The sequence below is a fragment of the Bubalus kerabau genome, chromosome X (genome assembly GCF_029407905.1).
Source record: "Bubalus kerabau isolate K-KA32 ecotype Philippines breed swamp buffalo chromosome X, PCC_UOA_SB_1v2, whole genome shotgun sequence".
NCBI lineage: Eukaryota > Metazoa > Chordata > Mammalia > Artiodactyla > Bovidae > Bubalus > Bubalus kerabau.
Window position 1 is genome coordinate 22,856,178 of NC_073647.1, and position 16,612 is coordinate 22,872,789.

Sequence of the window (16,612 nt, forward strand, 5' to 3'; positions counted from 1 at the left end):
TTTTTCACTTTTTTCCCCTCTATCCATCTCTTTCTTCATTTGGACAGGTAAGCTTTTGCCATTCATGTGTTGTAGTTCACAAGACAACATTGAGATGGAGGTATGTTACTTGCATTATGTGTCTTGATTTTTTTTTCCTCCAAATACTGAAACCACCATTAACTAGCAACTTGGCATGTATTAGGTCAAAGGCTTAAAGTCAAAAGCAAAATTTGAATCACTTAATGAAATAAAGTTTTATGATTCATGGGTTCTTAAAATAATTGACAGCTGGCTAATTTTGAGGTTCAATTCAAGTTGCTGGCAGTCAGCTGACCTGGATGGGTACGAAAGATGATTGTGTTAAGCATAGTCACTGTTTGGTTTTAAACATCAGATCAGATCAGATCAGTCGCTCAGTCGTGTCCGACTCTTTGCGACCCCATGAATCGCAGCACGCCAGGCCTCCCTGTCCATCACCAACTCCCGGAGTTCACTCAGACTCACATCCATCGAGTCAGTGATGCCATCCAGCCATCTCATCCTCTGTCGTCCCCTTCTCCTCTTGCCCCCAATCCCTCCCAGCATCAGAGTCTTTTCCAATGAGTCAATTCTTCGCATGAGGTGGCCAAAGTACTGGAGTTTCAGTTTTAGCATCATTCCTTCCAAAGAAATCCCAGGGCTGATCTCCTTCAGAATGGACTGCTTGGATCTCCTTGCAGTCCAAGGGACTCTCAAGAGTCTTCTCCAACACCACAGTTCAAAAGCATCAATTCTTTGGTGCTCAGCCTTCTTCACAGCCCAACTCTCACATCCTAAAGTGGTTTGAGAAGTGGTTGGAAGCAGTTTATGGTATAGATCCAGCATGTTCCCTACAGTCTGTCCATCTGGCTCTCGAGGTAGGTAGAATGACCTGGGACAACTGGCTATCCTTTGAACAGTGTTGGTAACCCCTTGCCTCCCTCAAGAAAAATGCCCCTGCAGTCTTCTTGCTCCTGCCAGAATGGCTCTGTTAGGCATTATTCCTTTGTCTATACCAGTTGTATCATCCCAGTTCCTTTTTTGTGATACAAATGTTTTGGGGGAGGCAATATTCTGCAAGAATTAATCATGATCTTGAAAGCATTTGAAAGATTCCATAAAGGGACAGAAGAAGAAACAGCATTTGTAAGTAGAGAAGGGAGGTTATTTTTCATTAGTGTCTCAGTTCAGTCTGCTATAATAAAATCGCATAGACTTGGTGGCTTAAACAACAAAACATTTATTTCTCAGAGTTCTAGAGGCTGGGAAATCCAAACTCAAGGTGCAGGTACATCAGGTGCCTTTTGAGGGCTCATTTCATGGTTTGGAAGTGGCTGCCTTTCCTCTGTATTCTTAGATACATGGTGGAGAGAGAGGAAGAGAGAGAGAAGTCCTATCTCTTCCTCTTATTATAAGTATACTAATCTCATCTGGGCACTGCAATCTCATGCAACCTTAGAGCTCATCTAAGCCTAATAACTTTCCCAAATGCCCTACCTTCAAACACCATCACTTTGGGGATTAGAGCTACAACATATGAATTTGGGAGGAGGAATACAAACTTTTCCATAGCAATTACTTTGCCATCTCACCTATTACAGTTGTCGTTCATAGTTTGTTTCCCTAACTTCCTTCTCAGCAATTTACTCTGTCCTCCACCATTAAGCCCCACCTCAAAAGTGAATATCAAAGGAGAGAAAAACATAGAGACTGATGAAAAGAAGGGGAAATAAAACATAAGATGCATGAGGGAAAATGCAATTAAACTTTTTTTGTGATAGGGCTTGGGGCCAATATTGACTTGAACTCTAAAAGTTAAGATATTACACAAATTTTGTGACACATATACAAAAAATTTCATATAGGAAATATAGACACAGAGGGGACAAAGTGGCCTTTGAGTGATGCGTGTCTTGAGATCTTAGATTCCAGAGCAATCCTGGTGGAGAAAACTTGTTTAACAAATAGTTTGCAAGTATAACTCTCAAACTGTTAAAACCATAATTCTCACACAACTTGTTGATGAGTACCTGTCAAAATTATTTAATGCATTATTCAGGAAACCAGTAGAATGACAGAGCTCATAGAAAAAAAATCATTTATAGATTTGGAGAAAAATAATGCACTAACATGATTGTTAATTTATGTATAAACCTGGTCAATGTCTGGAAAACTATCACTTCTTACTAAATTTCTACAAACTAATTCCTTAAATCTACAGAAGTGGGTTTTTTTTTTTGAAATTTTCACAGGACTAACTTTCTTCCATTTTAAAAATGTCCTTGAATTAGAGATGAAAGCCTATATCATAACAAAATGGACAACTATATTGAGATATAATTGGCATACCATAAAATTCAGCCATTTGAAGTGTACAAGCCAATGGCTTTTAGTATTTACAGAGTTATGCAAAGTGCTCAACATAACTAACTTGCATAATCAGGGAAATGAAAATCAAAGCCACAATGAAATGTCACCTTACACCTGTTATGATGGTTATTATCATAAAGACAACAACTAAATGCTGGCAAAGATGTAGAGAAAAGATGAACCTTGGCACACTGTTGGTGGGGATATAAAATGGTGCAGCCACTATGGAAAATAGTATGGAGTGAAGTGAAGTTGCTCAGTCATGTCCAACTCTTTGTGACCCCATGGACAGTAGCCTACCAGGCTCCGCGGTCCATGGGATTTTCCAGGCAAGAATACTGGAGTGGATTGCCATTTCCTTCTCCAAGGGATCTTCCCAACCCAGGTCTCCTGCATTGCAGACAGACAGTTTACCATCTGAGCCACTAGGGAAGCCCTAGTATGTTGGTACCCCCCCAAAAAAAGTGAAAACAGAACTACCATATGATCCAGCAATTCCACTTCTGGGTATTTACCCAAAGGAATTGAAATCAAGATCTTGACGAGAGACCTACACCTCCATGTTGACTGCAGTATTATTCACAATAGCCAAGATAAGGAAACAACCTAAATGTCCATCGATGAGTGAATGGATAAAGAAACTGTAGTACATACATACAATGGAATATTCTTCAGCCTTAATAAGGAAATAAACTCAAGTTGGCTTGAACCCAGGTAATTCGCTTAGTACTTCCTTGTATTCCCTTGCTCAATTTCAACTGTGAATTGCTGCACATTTGTAGCAACCCCAACCTATAAGGATATGGCTGCCAAGGACTCAAGCCCTGATAACCAGGTAAGCCATCAAGACCTTCAAGATGAAATCTGAAAATGATGGAATTTTAGGCTGGATAGTGGAGGAGGAAGAGAGCGAGTCACAATTGTGGCCTGGAGATCAATTACAGCAACAGAGGCTGTAGCTCATTACACTAACCTACATCTTCTAACGGAGAAGGGCATGGCAACCCACTCCAGTGTTCTTGCCTGGAGAATCCCATGGACAGAGAAGCCTAGTGGGCTACAGTCCATGGGGTGGCAAAGAGCTGGACATGACTGGGCAACTGAGCACACATCTTCTAAGTTTCCTCTCAGGAAGAGAGGCCATAGGAATCATGAAGATGCTGCCTTAACCTGCACAGAGAAGTAGATCCGTGCTGCACAAGACACACACTGAAGTACCCATAGAAGATTACCACTCAGATCTCCTTTCTAGACAACCTTCTATGACAGTAAGAATGAGTAGCTGCCTTCCAGCTGCTGTACTTTTAGACCCAAAGTAGTCTTCACACTGAGGTCATGCTCTCTTCAGGCTGCTACCAGCTAATGACTCAGGAGAGGACGGGTACTAGAGTTGGACTGTTCCTGTCTGACACAGGACTCCAATAACAGACAATATTCGCCTGAATGATGTTTTTTTTTTTTTTCAGAGTAAGGCTCTTCCTTTCTTCTCTCTCTCCTTGTACAGCCTAGCATCATGGACTGAAGGCTCTTCCCACCTGTCCCTTCTTCTCTTCTTTATCTTCCACAGGTGTTTCCCCCAATAAACTACTTGAATGTCTAATTCTATCTCAGCATCTGCTTTCTGGAGCTTTAAATCACAAAAGGCAAAAATTATAAACTGGACTTTATATAAGCTATGAAAAACATCATATTTGAAAATTTAACTTTCAGAAAATTGAAAAGCAAGATACAGATCTAGAAAAAAACATTTGGAATACATATATCTGACAAAGGACTGTTACCTAGAATATGTAAAGAACCATTATACTCAGTAATAAGAAGAAAAATGACAATCAAAAAATGGCTAAGGGATGTGAACAGACCCTTCATCAAAGAAGATATATAAATGGGTAATAAAGGCATGAGGAATAGGCATAATATTACTATTCATCAGGGAAATGAAGATTAAAAATACAATGACATAAGATTCACATGCACTAGAATGTCTAAAATTAAAAATACATTAAAATAATGACAATATCAAGTATTGGTGAGGATGTGGAGGAACTGAAACTTTCATATATTGCTGGTAGGAGTGTGGAAAAACCATTTTGGAAAACAATTTGGCAGTTTCTTAAAGTTAAATATACATCAATCATGTATCTTAGAAGTTTGCCCTAGAAATAAAAACATATGCCCAAATAAAGACTTGCACCCACATTTTCATCAAAAAGCTTAATAAATAAAACAAATATGGCATATACATACATTGGACTACTATCTAGCAATAATATGCAATGAACTACTGATGCATGCTATAACATGGATGGACATTAAAGCATTGTGCTAAGGTGAAAGAAGCCAGGCATATTCCATTTATGTGAAGTCCTGGAATAGGAAAAATTAATCTGTAGTGCTAGATTGCTTGGACTATGGGTGTGACTGGCTGCAAAGTAGCACAAACATTTTGGAGTGACAGAAGTTCTATATCTGGATTACAGTGGTATTCACACACATATACATATGTACATACATCTTTACATATGGTGGTATAAGGCCAATATTGTGTGCTCCCTCAACATCTGGGGAAACCAGGAGGACCTCAAATGTCCTAACCACAAGTTCCCCTCTCCAATCTGCTTCCATGTAGATGATTCTCCAAACAAGCAACTTCTCTGATCACGGAGACCAGGCACAATTCTTGCTTATCCCTGAGTAGAGGGTTTCAATTTCCCACCAGTATGAGGAATTATCCAAACAAGCCAATCATATCCTCCCCTGGGAAACAGGGGCACTGTATCCTCTTGATACTACAAAGCCTGCCCCCAAAGCCCCTGCTTGCTCCCTCAGTTCCCAAATGCAACCCCTCATGTGGTGTGCAGTGTCTTCCTCCCCTGAGTTGTGAGTATATGTGACCAATAAACTATTGTTGATCTTGTTTGCCCAGTGTCAAGTGTCATGTGCTCAGCCATCCCCATAACCCTAGAGAAGGAATCCCTCCCTCGCCAGCAGGATGCATAGGAGGCGATTAAAACACACATACACTTATACACATATACACACATCCCCAGGGGATATGTTCCAATACCCCCAGTGAATGCTTGAAGCCACAGATGGTACTGAACCCTCTATATACTATGTTTTTTTCCCTATACATACATGACTATGATACAGTTTAATTTGTGTTAGGCACAGTAAGAGATTAACAACAATAGCTATTAATAAAATAGAACAAGTACAACAATATACAGGAATACATGTTATGTGAATGTGGTTTCCCTCTTTCTTAAAATCTTATTGTGCTGTACTCACCCTTCTTTTGTGATGATGTGAGATGATAAAATGCTTACAGATGAGATGAAATGAAGTGAATGACGTAGGCACTGTGACACAATGTTAGGCTACCATTGACCTGATATGTCAGGGGGATTATCTGCTTCAAGTGATCCTGGATCATCAAGCCATGATGATGTGGAGTGCTGGATGGCAGGAGCAGATGATGTCATGCCTGGGGATCCCAGGCGGTCTGAAGAGGGTGGGGTGGGCCGTGATGATGAGAGATTTGATCACATTATTCAGAATGGCACTCAATTTAAAGCTTATGAATTGTTTATTTCTGGAATTTTCCATTTACTATTTTCAAACCACAGTTGGCTGCAAGTAACTGAAATCACAGAAAGAGAAACTGAGGACAAAGGGGGAATCTTGTATGTATTATATATTATTTCAAAATGCATTTCAAATTGTATTGAAGTGTACACTTAACATGGGTGATTTTATTGCATGTAAACTGTAACTCAATCTACAGTTGATTTTTAAATCTGTAAAAAAATATTGAGTTGAATATCCACAATTTAATGTGTCATTCTATTTCAACATAGTGCCATACAAAAGGTGGAGGAATTATGAGATGCTTACTAGCTGCTGCTGCTGCTGCTGCTGTGTCGCTTCAGTCATGTCCAACTCTTAGCGACCCCATGGACTGCAGCCTACCAGGCTCCTCCATCCATGGGATTTTCCAGGCAAGAGTACTGGAGTGGGGTGCCATTGCCTTCTCCTGCTTACTAGAGACACTACCAAAATAGACTTGATAGCTCAGGAAGAACTTCTGAGAGACATGAACAGATCCTGTGAGTAGGAACTGGTCTGGTGAAAGTTATGAAACAGCGAAGAGGAAATGAAAAATGTTCCAGGCAAAGGAGTTGAAAAGCTAGAGAGAGGCTAGCCTATGTCACATCCAAGAATGGTTCAATTCCTAAGCCAGAAACTTGCTCCCATCCCAGATCCTTAGCTCTCCCCAACTTCCACATCCCAACCAATCATCAAGTTCTAATGATCTGAATGTCACTTTTATTTCCCCATCCTCTTTGTCTCTAAGCCCTGAAAAATTATCACCTGCAAAATATTCATTACTGGACTTGACCTACATTCCATCTTCCCAGAATCTATCTTCAATATCAGCCCCAGGTGAAGGTAAAAAGGTGAAAGGGGTTGAAAGGCTCAGTCGTGTCTGACTCTTTGCGACCCCATGGACTGTAGCCCACCAGGTTTCTCTGTCCACAGAATTTTCCAGGCAAGAATACTGGAGTGGGTTGCCTTTTCCTTCTCCAGGGGATCTTCTGACCCAGGGATCAAACCAGGGTCTCTTGTATTGCAGGCAGATTCTTTACCGTTTGAGCCACCAGGGAAGCCCTAGAGTGAACATTAAAAGACAAATCTAATCATATCAGTCCCCTATTCAGTATATTTCCATTGTTCCCCAGTGAATACAGAATAATTGATATATGCCTTAAAATTACATAAGAGATTTTTCACAATGTAGCTTTGTACTTTTGCTATCTCAACTCCTACCATGACCTCTTCCTGACTTTTATATACTAACCACATTCTCTCATTCTTCTGAACTTCAGATTGAGGTGACCCTCTTTAATTGGCATCACATCTCAACACATTTACTACTTCCTCTATTAAGATGGTCCCTGACTCATCTAGGGCAGATATAAGTATTCTTTATCTTATGTTCCCACTGTGTTATATAAAGCACCAAGTCATTATCATAACCTAAAAATTATTTAAACTCCTACTGTTATTATAGTTACAGCAAGTCCTACACACTGAGTTCTCAGACTTTATATTTGTTATTTAACTGAATTATCAAAAGGAACCCAATACATATGTATTATTTTACCCACTTACATAAGAGGAAATATGGCTTAGGAAGGTTAAGAAATTTGCTTAATGTCATACAGGTGGAGTGACCAAGCATGGATTCAAGAACTTCTTAATTAAATCCAAAGCTGAGATTTCATATAGACATTTTTTCCACTACAGCTATATGAACTCTAAATTCCCTGAAGACTTAGGCCATAATTTTGTAATGGTGTATCCATAGTTCATAGTACAATGCCTGGGGCATAGGAAGTACCTGATAAATAATAAGTGCCTGACTGTCAATTAGTGAACCAATTAATCAAAATTTGCAGAGAAGATTGAAAAGGGATAGCAAATGAATTGTGAAAGCATTATACTAATATTAGGCATTATAAGTATATCATATGTTAACCAACTAAGACATACAATCTGATAAAAGATTAGAGAGCAGAATGCACCAATGTAATATAATATTTCAAATTTCAATATGTTGCTGTAAAAACATTAATCCACGTTGTTAGCACTCTCTTGTATCTCTATGCTACATAGAGATTTTGGAATGTACAAGATGAAGCAGCAGCACTGGTGATTTAACAGGTTAGCATGAAGAGAAATAGTAAGGAGTATCATTTTTGCTTTTCTGCCCATTGCAGAAAGTTATAATTTTATTTTCCTGCAGGTTCTCAACCAGGTTTCTACCTAGATTAACAAGAGCAATTCTGTACTCCCTTCTCTTCCACTTATCAAGGCTCCATAAACGTAAATGCTTTTTCTGAACCATCTGTTATTCTAATTTCCTGAGTAATAGACTGAATAAAACTTTGACAGGTGTTCACCAACAAATGTGTGGAATTCATCATTGTAAAAATTAGATATTATGCTTTCAAAAGCAGCTTTTTTGAAAAGAGAAACTCTTTCCCCAAAGTCTCCTAGCTGATTTCTTCCTGGCATCACCTTGGCCAAAATCTGATCCAGATCCATTTCCCAAGGAAGGGGCATGGAACTGATGGTTTTGGAAGAGTCAGCATCTGAGACTGAGTGATCACCAGTAGGGTACCATCACCAGGACCACCACAGGGCTATCTTTTTTGCTGGATAATACAAGACACCACATCAGCCACAGAATGGCAGAGGACATACCTTCTGAGCAAGTCATGGACCCCACTTATTGGACCATGGAGGGAGAGGTGTCATATTCATGGAGACTCAATTTCTTTCTGAACATCGTCTGACATTTATTGAAAATAAGGGAAAAAAAAGTTTGTCCCGGTAGTGTAGAAGAGCTGGGCAGAGTGCAGGGGTTACTGTGCTGAACAAAAGGCACACATCAGAGAGACAGCTGCACATTCAGAAGAGAACTGGATTCTGGGTGAAACCAACAAGTCCACAGGAGACAATGAGTGACTCGATTTGGCTACCAGGCAGCCCTGGGACCTAGTGGTCACACCCAGCAGGAACAGAAGATGTCTCTGGGATAGGGAAGACCTGGGTCCCATCACAGGTGAAAGGCTGGCCGGCCCCTCCAGGACGGTGGTGAGCTGTTGGAATCCTTGTTTGTCCAGAGGCTGTGGCCAGCTCAGACACCTCCCGGGTGAGTCCAGATCCCCGAAGGCTGCAGGCTGTGGGTGGAATGCGGTGCGCGGTGATGGCCGCCGCAGCGCAGGTCTCTGGCCACCCCGAGGCGGGCCTGGGAGTCTGGCAGGGGGCGGGCGGTTGGCAGCGGCCGGGTGTGGGTGGTCTGCCCAGTGGGTAACAGGAGCCCAGCTTGCAGTTGGAGCGCAGGACCGAGTCCAAGTGTACAGGGGAGAGGCCGGGCTGACCCGAGAGGGCGGTGGCAGCAGCTGGAATCTGGAGCGCTATTCCTGGAACAAAGGCAAGCACTACGCGGGAGGGGACACGAGCACGGGGGAGATCGCGGCCACCCGAAGGTGAGGGGGGACACGGCGGGAGGACGCCTGTGGCGATCTGGGAGGCGGCGACTGGCGCGGCGGACCCTCCCCCGAGCACCCGCCCCCAGACCCGAGGCGCTCCCGGCCTAGAAGTCCTCGTCTTCCACCCATCCAAACACCCGCTTCATCTCGGCCAGGAAGCCCCGGTAATCGTTGAGGAGGGGGCTCTGCTTCCTGATGTAGGGGATCACCCACTGCAGGGCTGGCCCGGTCATGCGGGTGATGAGGAACGTCACCTTCAGGGCATCATTGGTGAACAGGTTCTCGTCCACTAGCATGTAGGCGCCCGTCTGCACGATAAACTCCGGGAGCCGGTCGGTGTCGCCGTCAAACGTCTCGGGGAAGGGGATCGGGTTCCTCCACCGACGCGTCTGGGGCCGAATGGGCAGGGCCAGGAGGGCCTTGATCAGCTGCACTCGGCCGTCCATCGAGCCTCGCTCTCTTTACTGGGCTAGGTGAGGTTCAGCGGGGATTGGTGAGGAGGTGTGGCGGGAAGTGCGTGTTTAAGCGGGCTGACCGGTCCCCGCGTGGGCGGAGTCATGGGCGGTTCCGGCTGCAGTTTAGCTCCGCCCAGGTGGCCTGGCTGTCTCTAGTGCGCAGGTGCGACACGGAGCCTAACAAGGGCCAAAGAGGACCCAGAAGGGGTGCTCTGCAGGAGAAGGGAACGGGCCTAACGCCCTCTAGAAGAGAGGTAGCTGGAACTAAGGAGGCGGGCAGTGCGGGCTGTGCGCAAGGGGCGGGGACCAGGGGAGGAGCCTTGGACACCTGGCTCTGTCGTGAGGGAGGAGAGAGTCACTGTCTAGGGCGCTGAGTTGTCCTCCACTTCACTGCTTCCACCCCTCTGTCTCCGCCCTAGTGTATCGTCTGCCTCGACCTTCTGTAGCCACTTGAATGCATTTCTGTGAACATGTTTTCCTGCTTATTCATGGAACTCTCAGAGAAGTCTTGCACCGCTGGTTGTAGATTTCTTTGCCTTGCACCAGAGTGGAATCTCCCAAATATTAGTCAACATAATCAAGAGCAGCATATTCAAAGAATAGTGCACCATGACCAGGGAACGTAAAGGAGGCTTAAATGTTAAGAAATCTCTTGATTTGTTACAAAGCTTGCTGGAAATTCTCTGTCAGTTGCCCACTCTAGAGACAATTTACAACACTGCAATTTGCTTTTTATGGCCAGCAGGAGATGGAAAAGGAGTCAGCTTGGAAGATGGAGTTGTGTATAATGTAACCTATTCATAGGGGTAACATTTGTCATTCTATGGGTTAGAAGCAAGTCACAATTCCTACCCACACTCAAAAGGATCATCAGGAGGTTGGGACAGACTCTAGTCTGTCGCAGCGTGGGTGTATGTTCCACAGTTTGGTGATTCATTCATCAGTTGAAGGGATTTGGCGTGTTTAAAGCTTTTAGCAATTATAAATAAATCAGCTATAAACATTCAGATTTTTTGGGAGCATGTATTTTCATTTCTCTAGGGAAAATGCCTACAAGGAAGATTCCTATGTCATATGATTCTAAAAGGAAAAAAAAAAAACCTCTCATCAAAATAGGAATAGAAGGAAAATCTTCTATCTAATAAAGGGTATCTACAAAAACCTACAGCTAATATACTGTAAAATGTGAAGGCCAGAATGCTTTCCAACGTTATTCAAGAATGGAAGCATGCCTGCTGCTGCTAAGTCACTTCAGTCGTGTCCAACTCTGTGCAACCCCATAGACGGCAGCCCACCAGGCTCCCCCATCCCTGGGATTCTCCAGGCAAGAACACTGGAGTGGGTTGCCATTTCCTCCTCCAATGCATGAAAGTGAAAAGTAAAGTGAAGGCGCTCAGTCGTGTCCGACTCTTAGCGACCCCATGGACTGCAGCCCACCAGGCCCCTATGTCCATGGGATTTTCCAGGCAAGAGTACTGGAGTGGGTTGCCATTGCCTTCTCCAATAAGCATGCTTACTCTCACCATTTCAATTCAATATTTTACTGGAGACTCCAACCAGTGAAATAATGGAAGGAAAGAAAGGTAGGAAGGAAAAAAGAAATGAAGGAAGAAAGAGAGAAGACAAAGAGTCAAAAGGCATCTAGATCGGCAGAAAGAAGGCAAACTCCTTGTTCAAAGAGGACATGATCATGTATATAGAAAACAGACTGCCTAGGATCTAGGATCAACAACAACAGAAAACTAGAACTAATGAGTGAACTAGGCATGTTTGCAGCACACAAGGTGAATACACAAAAATCAATTGTGTTTCTAGTAACAAACAAGAGAACTTTGAAACTAAAAATGTTTTTGCTGCTTTTAAGCCATGCCACTTGGCATGTGAGATCTTAGTTCCCCAACAAGGGACCGAACCCATGCCCCTTGCAGTGGGAGCATAGAGTCTTAACCATTGGACTGCCAAGGAGGTTCCAGAAAATAAAGAAGTTTTAAACACCATAAAAATGTGAAACACTTAGAGCTAAATATGACCTTCCTGAGATAAATGACAATACATCCGAGTAATGGAGAGATATCTATTCATGGGTTGGAAAACAATATTTTTAAGATATCAATTATCTTCCAAATTGATTTATAGATTCAAAGTATCAGGAAATTTTTCAATGTAAATATGCAAAAGTAAGTGATTCTAAAGTGAAGTGTGAAAGTGTTAGTTGCTAAGTAGTCTCTGACTCTTTTGCTACCCCATGGACTGTAGCCCGCCAGGCTCCTCTGTCCACGGAATTCTCCAGGCAAGAATACTGGAGTAGGTAGCCATTCCCTTCTCCAGGGTATCTTCCCAACCCAAGGATTGAACCCGGCTCTACCACAGTGCAGGTAGGTTCTTTACTGTCTAACCCAACTGATGCTAAAACTCATATGGAAATGCAAAGGACACACAATGATTAAAACTAGTTTAAAACAGAACTAACTTGGAAGACTAAGAATGTTAGGGGGACCACAGACTGAAACCACCCACCCTAGCCAGGCACCATAGTAATGACTTTCGAGAGTTATCTTACAACATTATAGTTACCGTACAACATGTTATCTTACAACAACAGGAAGTCCTGTTAAGAAATGCAGAACTAGTAAGCTACCACCAACCAAAAGAATTTGGAAAATGTCAAAAGAATCCTTCTCTCTGGAATTCGTCTTGGCTGAGCATTGTACAGTCACCAAGAAGGACTCAAATCAGAGCGACCAGCCAGAGAAAACCCAGAAACAAACCCCATTACAATGAAATGCCAGACTTCAAGCCACATGGCAGAGCAGTTCTCCTGTTCCCTTACCCTGCTGCCCTCCTCCTGGTTGCCCCTTCCCAATAAAGTCTCTTGCTTTGTCAGCATGTGTGTCTCCTCAGACAATTCATTTCCAAGTGTTAGACTAGAGCCCGCTCTTGGGCTCTGGAGTGGCTCTCCCTTCCTGCAACAATACTATTTGATGTCAAGATTTATGATAAAGCTACAGTAATTAAGACAGTGTATATTGTCATCAAGATAGACAAATAGGTGAATGGAACAGAATATAGAATCCACAAATAGACCCACACATATACGGAGGTGTCAGTGCAGATCTGTGGAGAAAGGACAGTACTTTCAGCAATGATACAGGGCCAATTAGATACCCATATACAAAAAATAAATTTCTGTCAATACCTCATTGTACCTGTGCTCAGTCACTCAGTTGTGTCCGACTCTTTGCAACTATTTGAACTGTAGCCCGTCAGGCTTCTCTGTCCATGGGATTTTTCAGGCACAAATACTGGAGTGGGTTGCCCTTTTCTCCAGCAGGGGATCTTCAACGACTCAGGAATTGAATCCATGCCTCCTGAATTGCGGAAGGATTCTTTACCCCTGAGTTATCAGGGAGGCCCTATCAATACCTCATACCATACACAAAAATTAACTGAAAATGGTTCATAGATCTAATGGCACAACCTAAAATTATAAAACTACTTGAAGAAGAAAGGAAAAAACCTGAACAACTTTAGATTAGGCAAAGATGTCTTACCTGTGACATGAAAAAGATAATCCATAAAAGGAAAATTGGGTAAAGAGGACTTCTTAAGATAAATTTTGTGTTCTTCAAGAAACACTGTTAAGAGAATGAAAAGAATAAGGACAGACTGGGGGCAGGAGTAGGGGCAGTGTGTGTAAATCACATACCTTTATAAGACTTGAATACAACTTGTGGAGTCCTGCCCCAAGGCCACAGATGCGAGGTCACAGATGCAAGGCCTTGCACCAAGGTCACAGAAGTGGAACCCAGAACAAAGGTCACCTCCAGAACTGACTGAGCCCTTTATAACTGTTGCCAAAAGACCCCCTGATCTTCACCAGCAAGCTTTGTGACCCCGAGTTAGGCAAAAATGCCCACCTGGTACTCATCCTACAGTGCCATAGCCAATTACCTAATGCCACCTTTCCAGCAGGAACTTTCTTTATCTTGAGGCTATACAAATTGGCTACTAACCCACAAAAAGCATTGGCTCTCCCTTGAACCAGCCCGCTGCTCTAACAGCATCCAGTTGGCTCTCCCTTGCCTGCTCCATTTGCAGTGCCTTCATTATCTCTGCTCCCTGATCTTAATAAAGTCACTCCCTTCTGAAATACTGAGTCTGGAAAGTCTTTTCCAATCCATGCTTGGACTACCACAACACAACTCACCAGTACAAAAGTAAACAATCCAACTAAAAATGAGCAAAATATTTGAACAGACACTTCACAAAAGAAGATACACACAAACACACACAAACATATATATGTATATATATATATGGTAAGTTCAGTTCAGTTCAGTCACTCAGTCATGTCCAACTCTTTGCAACCCCATGAACCGTAGCACACCAGGCCACCCTGTCCATCACCAACTCCCAGAGTGCACCCAAACCCATGTCTATCGAGTTGGTGATGTCATCCAGCCATCTCATCCTCTGTCGTCCCCTTCTCCTCCTGCCCTCAATCTTTCCCAGCATCAGGGTCTTTTCCAATGAGTCAGCTCTTTGCATCAGGTGGACAAAGTATTGGAGTTTCAGCTTTAGCATCAGTCCTTCCAATGAACACCCAGGACTGATCTCCTTTAGGATGGACTTGTTGGATCTCCTTGCAGTCCAAGGGACACTCAAGAGTCTTCTCCAACACCAAAGTTCAAAAGCATCAATTCTTTGGTGCTCAGCTTTCTTCACAGTCCGACTCTCACATCCATACATGACCACTGGAAAAACCATAGCCTTGACTAGATGGCCCTTTGTTGACAAAGTAATGTCTCTGCTTTTTAATATGCTGTCTAGGTTGGTGATAACTTTCCTTCCAAGGAGTAAGCGTCTTTTAATTTCATGGCTGCAATCACCATCTGCAGTGATTTTGGAGCCCCAAAAAATAAAGTCTGACACTGTTTCCACTGTTTCCCCATCTATTTGCCATGAAGTGATGGGACCAGATGCCATGATCTTAGTTTTCTGAATGTTGAACTTTAAGCCAACTTTTTCACTCTCCTCTTTCACTTTCATCAAGAGGCTCTTTAGTTTTTCCTCACTTTCTGCATATGGTAAGTAAGCACACAAAAAAGATGTTAATCTTTAAGAATTAAGAATTGCTAGAGACACAGACATAGAGAACAGACTTGTGGACACAGCGGGGTGAAGGAGAGAGGGAAAAATTGAGAGAGTAGCATTGAAACATACTTTACCATATGTAGAAGAGTTAGTGGGAAGTTGCTGTATAACACAGGGAGCTCAACCCGATGCTCTGTGACAACCTAGAGTGGTTGGATGGGGTGGGAGTTGGGAGGAAGGTTCAAGAGGGAGTAGACATATGCATACTTATGGCTGATTCATGTTTTTGTATGTCAGAAATCAACACAACAGTGTAAAGCAATTATCCTCTAATTAAAGGTAAATTTTAAAAAAGAATGGCAAACTAAACCCACAATGAGTTACCATTTAACACTTACTAGAATGGCTAAAGTAAAAACAAACCAAAATCAGAACCAAAAAAAAAAACCTGACAATACTGTCACTGAGTTTGAAGAATAAATTAATTTCTCATAAAATGCTGATGGGAATACAGAAGAGTAGAGCCACTTTGGAAAACATTTTATCTCTTTCACAAGGTTCCTTTATGCAACTTTGCAGAATATAATTCCCCTTGTCTTGTTGTTGTCCAGTCAGTCAGTTGTATCTGACCCTTTGTGACCCCATGGACTGCAGCAAACCAGGCTTCTTTGTCCTTCACATCTCTCAGAGCTTGCTCAAACTCATGTCCATCGAGTCGGTGATGTCATCCAACCATCTCATCCTCTGTCATCCCATTCTCCTCCTGCCTTCAATATTTCCCAACATCAGGGTCTTTTCCAATGAGTTAGCACTTTGCATCAGGTGGCCAAAGTACTGGAGCTTCAGCTTCAGCATCAGTCCTTCCAGTGAATATTCAGGATTGATTTCCTTTAAGATTGACTTGTTTGATCTCCTTGCAATCGAAGGGATTCTCAAGAGTCTTCTTCAACACCATGCTTCAAAAGCATCAATTCTTCAGTGAGTCCAGCTCTCACATCCATACATGACTCCTGGAAAAACCATAGCTTTGACTAGACAGACCTTGGTTGGCAAAGTAATGTCTCTGCTTTTTAATATGCTGTCTAGGTTGGTCATAACTTTCCTTCCAAGGAATAAGCATCTTTTATTTCATGGCTGCAATCACCATCTGCAGTGATTTTGGAGCCCAGAAAAATAAAGTCTGACACTGTTTCCCCATCTATTTGCCATGAAGTGATGGGACCAGATGCCATGATCTTCATTTTCTGAATGTTGAGCTTTAAGCCAACTTTTTCACTCTACTCGTTCACCTTCATCAAGAGGCTCTTTAGTTCCTCTTCACTTTCTGCCATAAGGGTGGTGTCATCTGCACATCTGAGGTTATTGATATTTCTCCTGGCAATCTTGATTCCAGCTTGTGTTTCTTCCAGTCCAGCATTTCTCATGATGTACTCTGCATAGAAGTTAAATAAGCAGGGTGACAATACAGAACCTTGTCATACTCCTTTCCCAATTTGGAACCAGTCTGTTGTTCCATGTCTGGTTCTACCTGTTGCTTCTTGACCTGCATACAGGTTTCTCATGAGGCAGTTAAGGTGGTCTGGTATTCCCATCTCTTTGAGAATTTCCCACAGTTTGTTGTGATCCACAGAG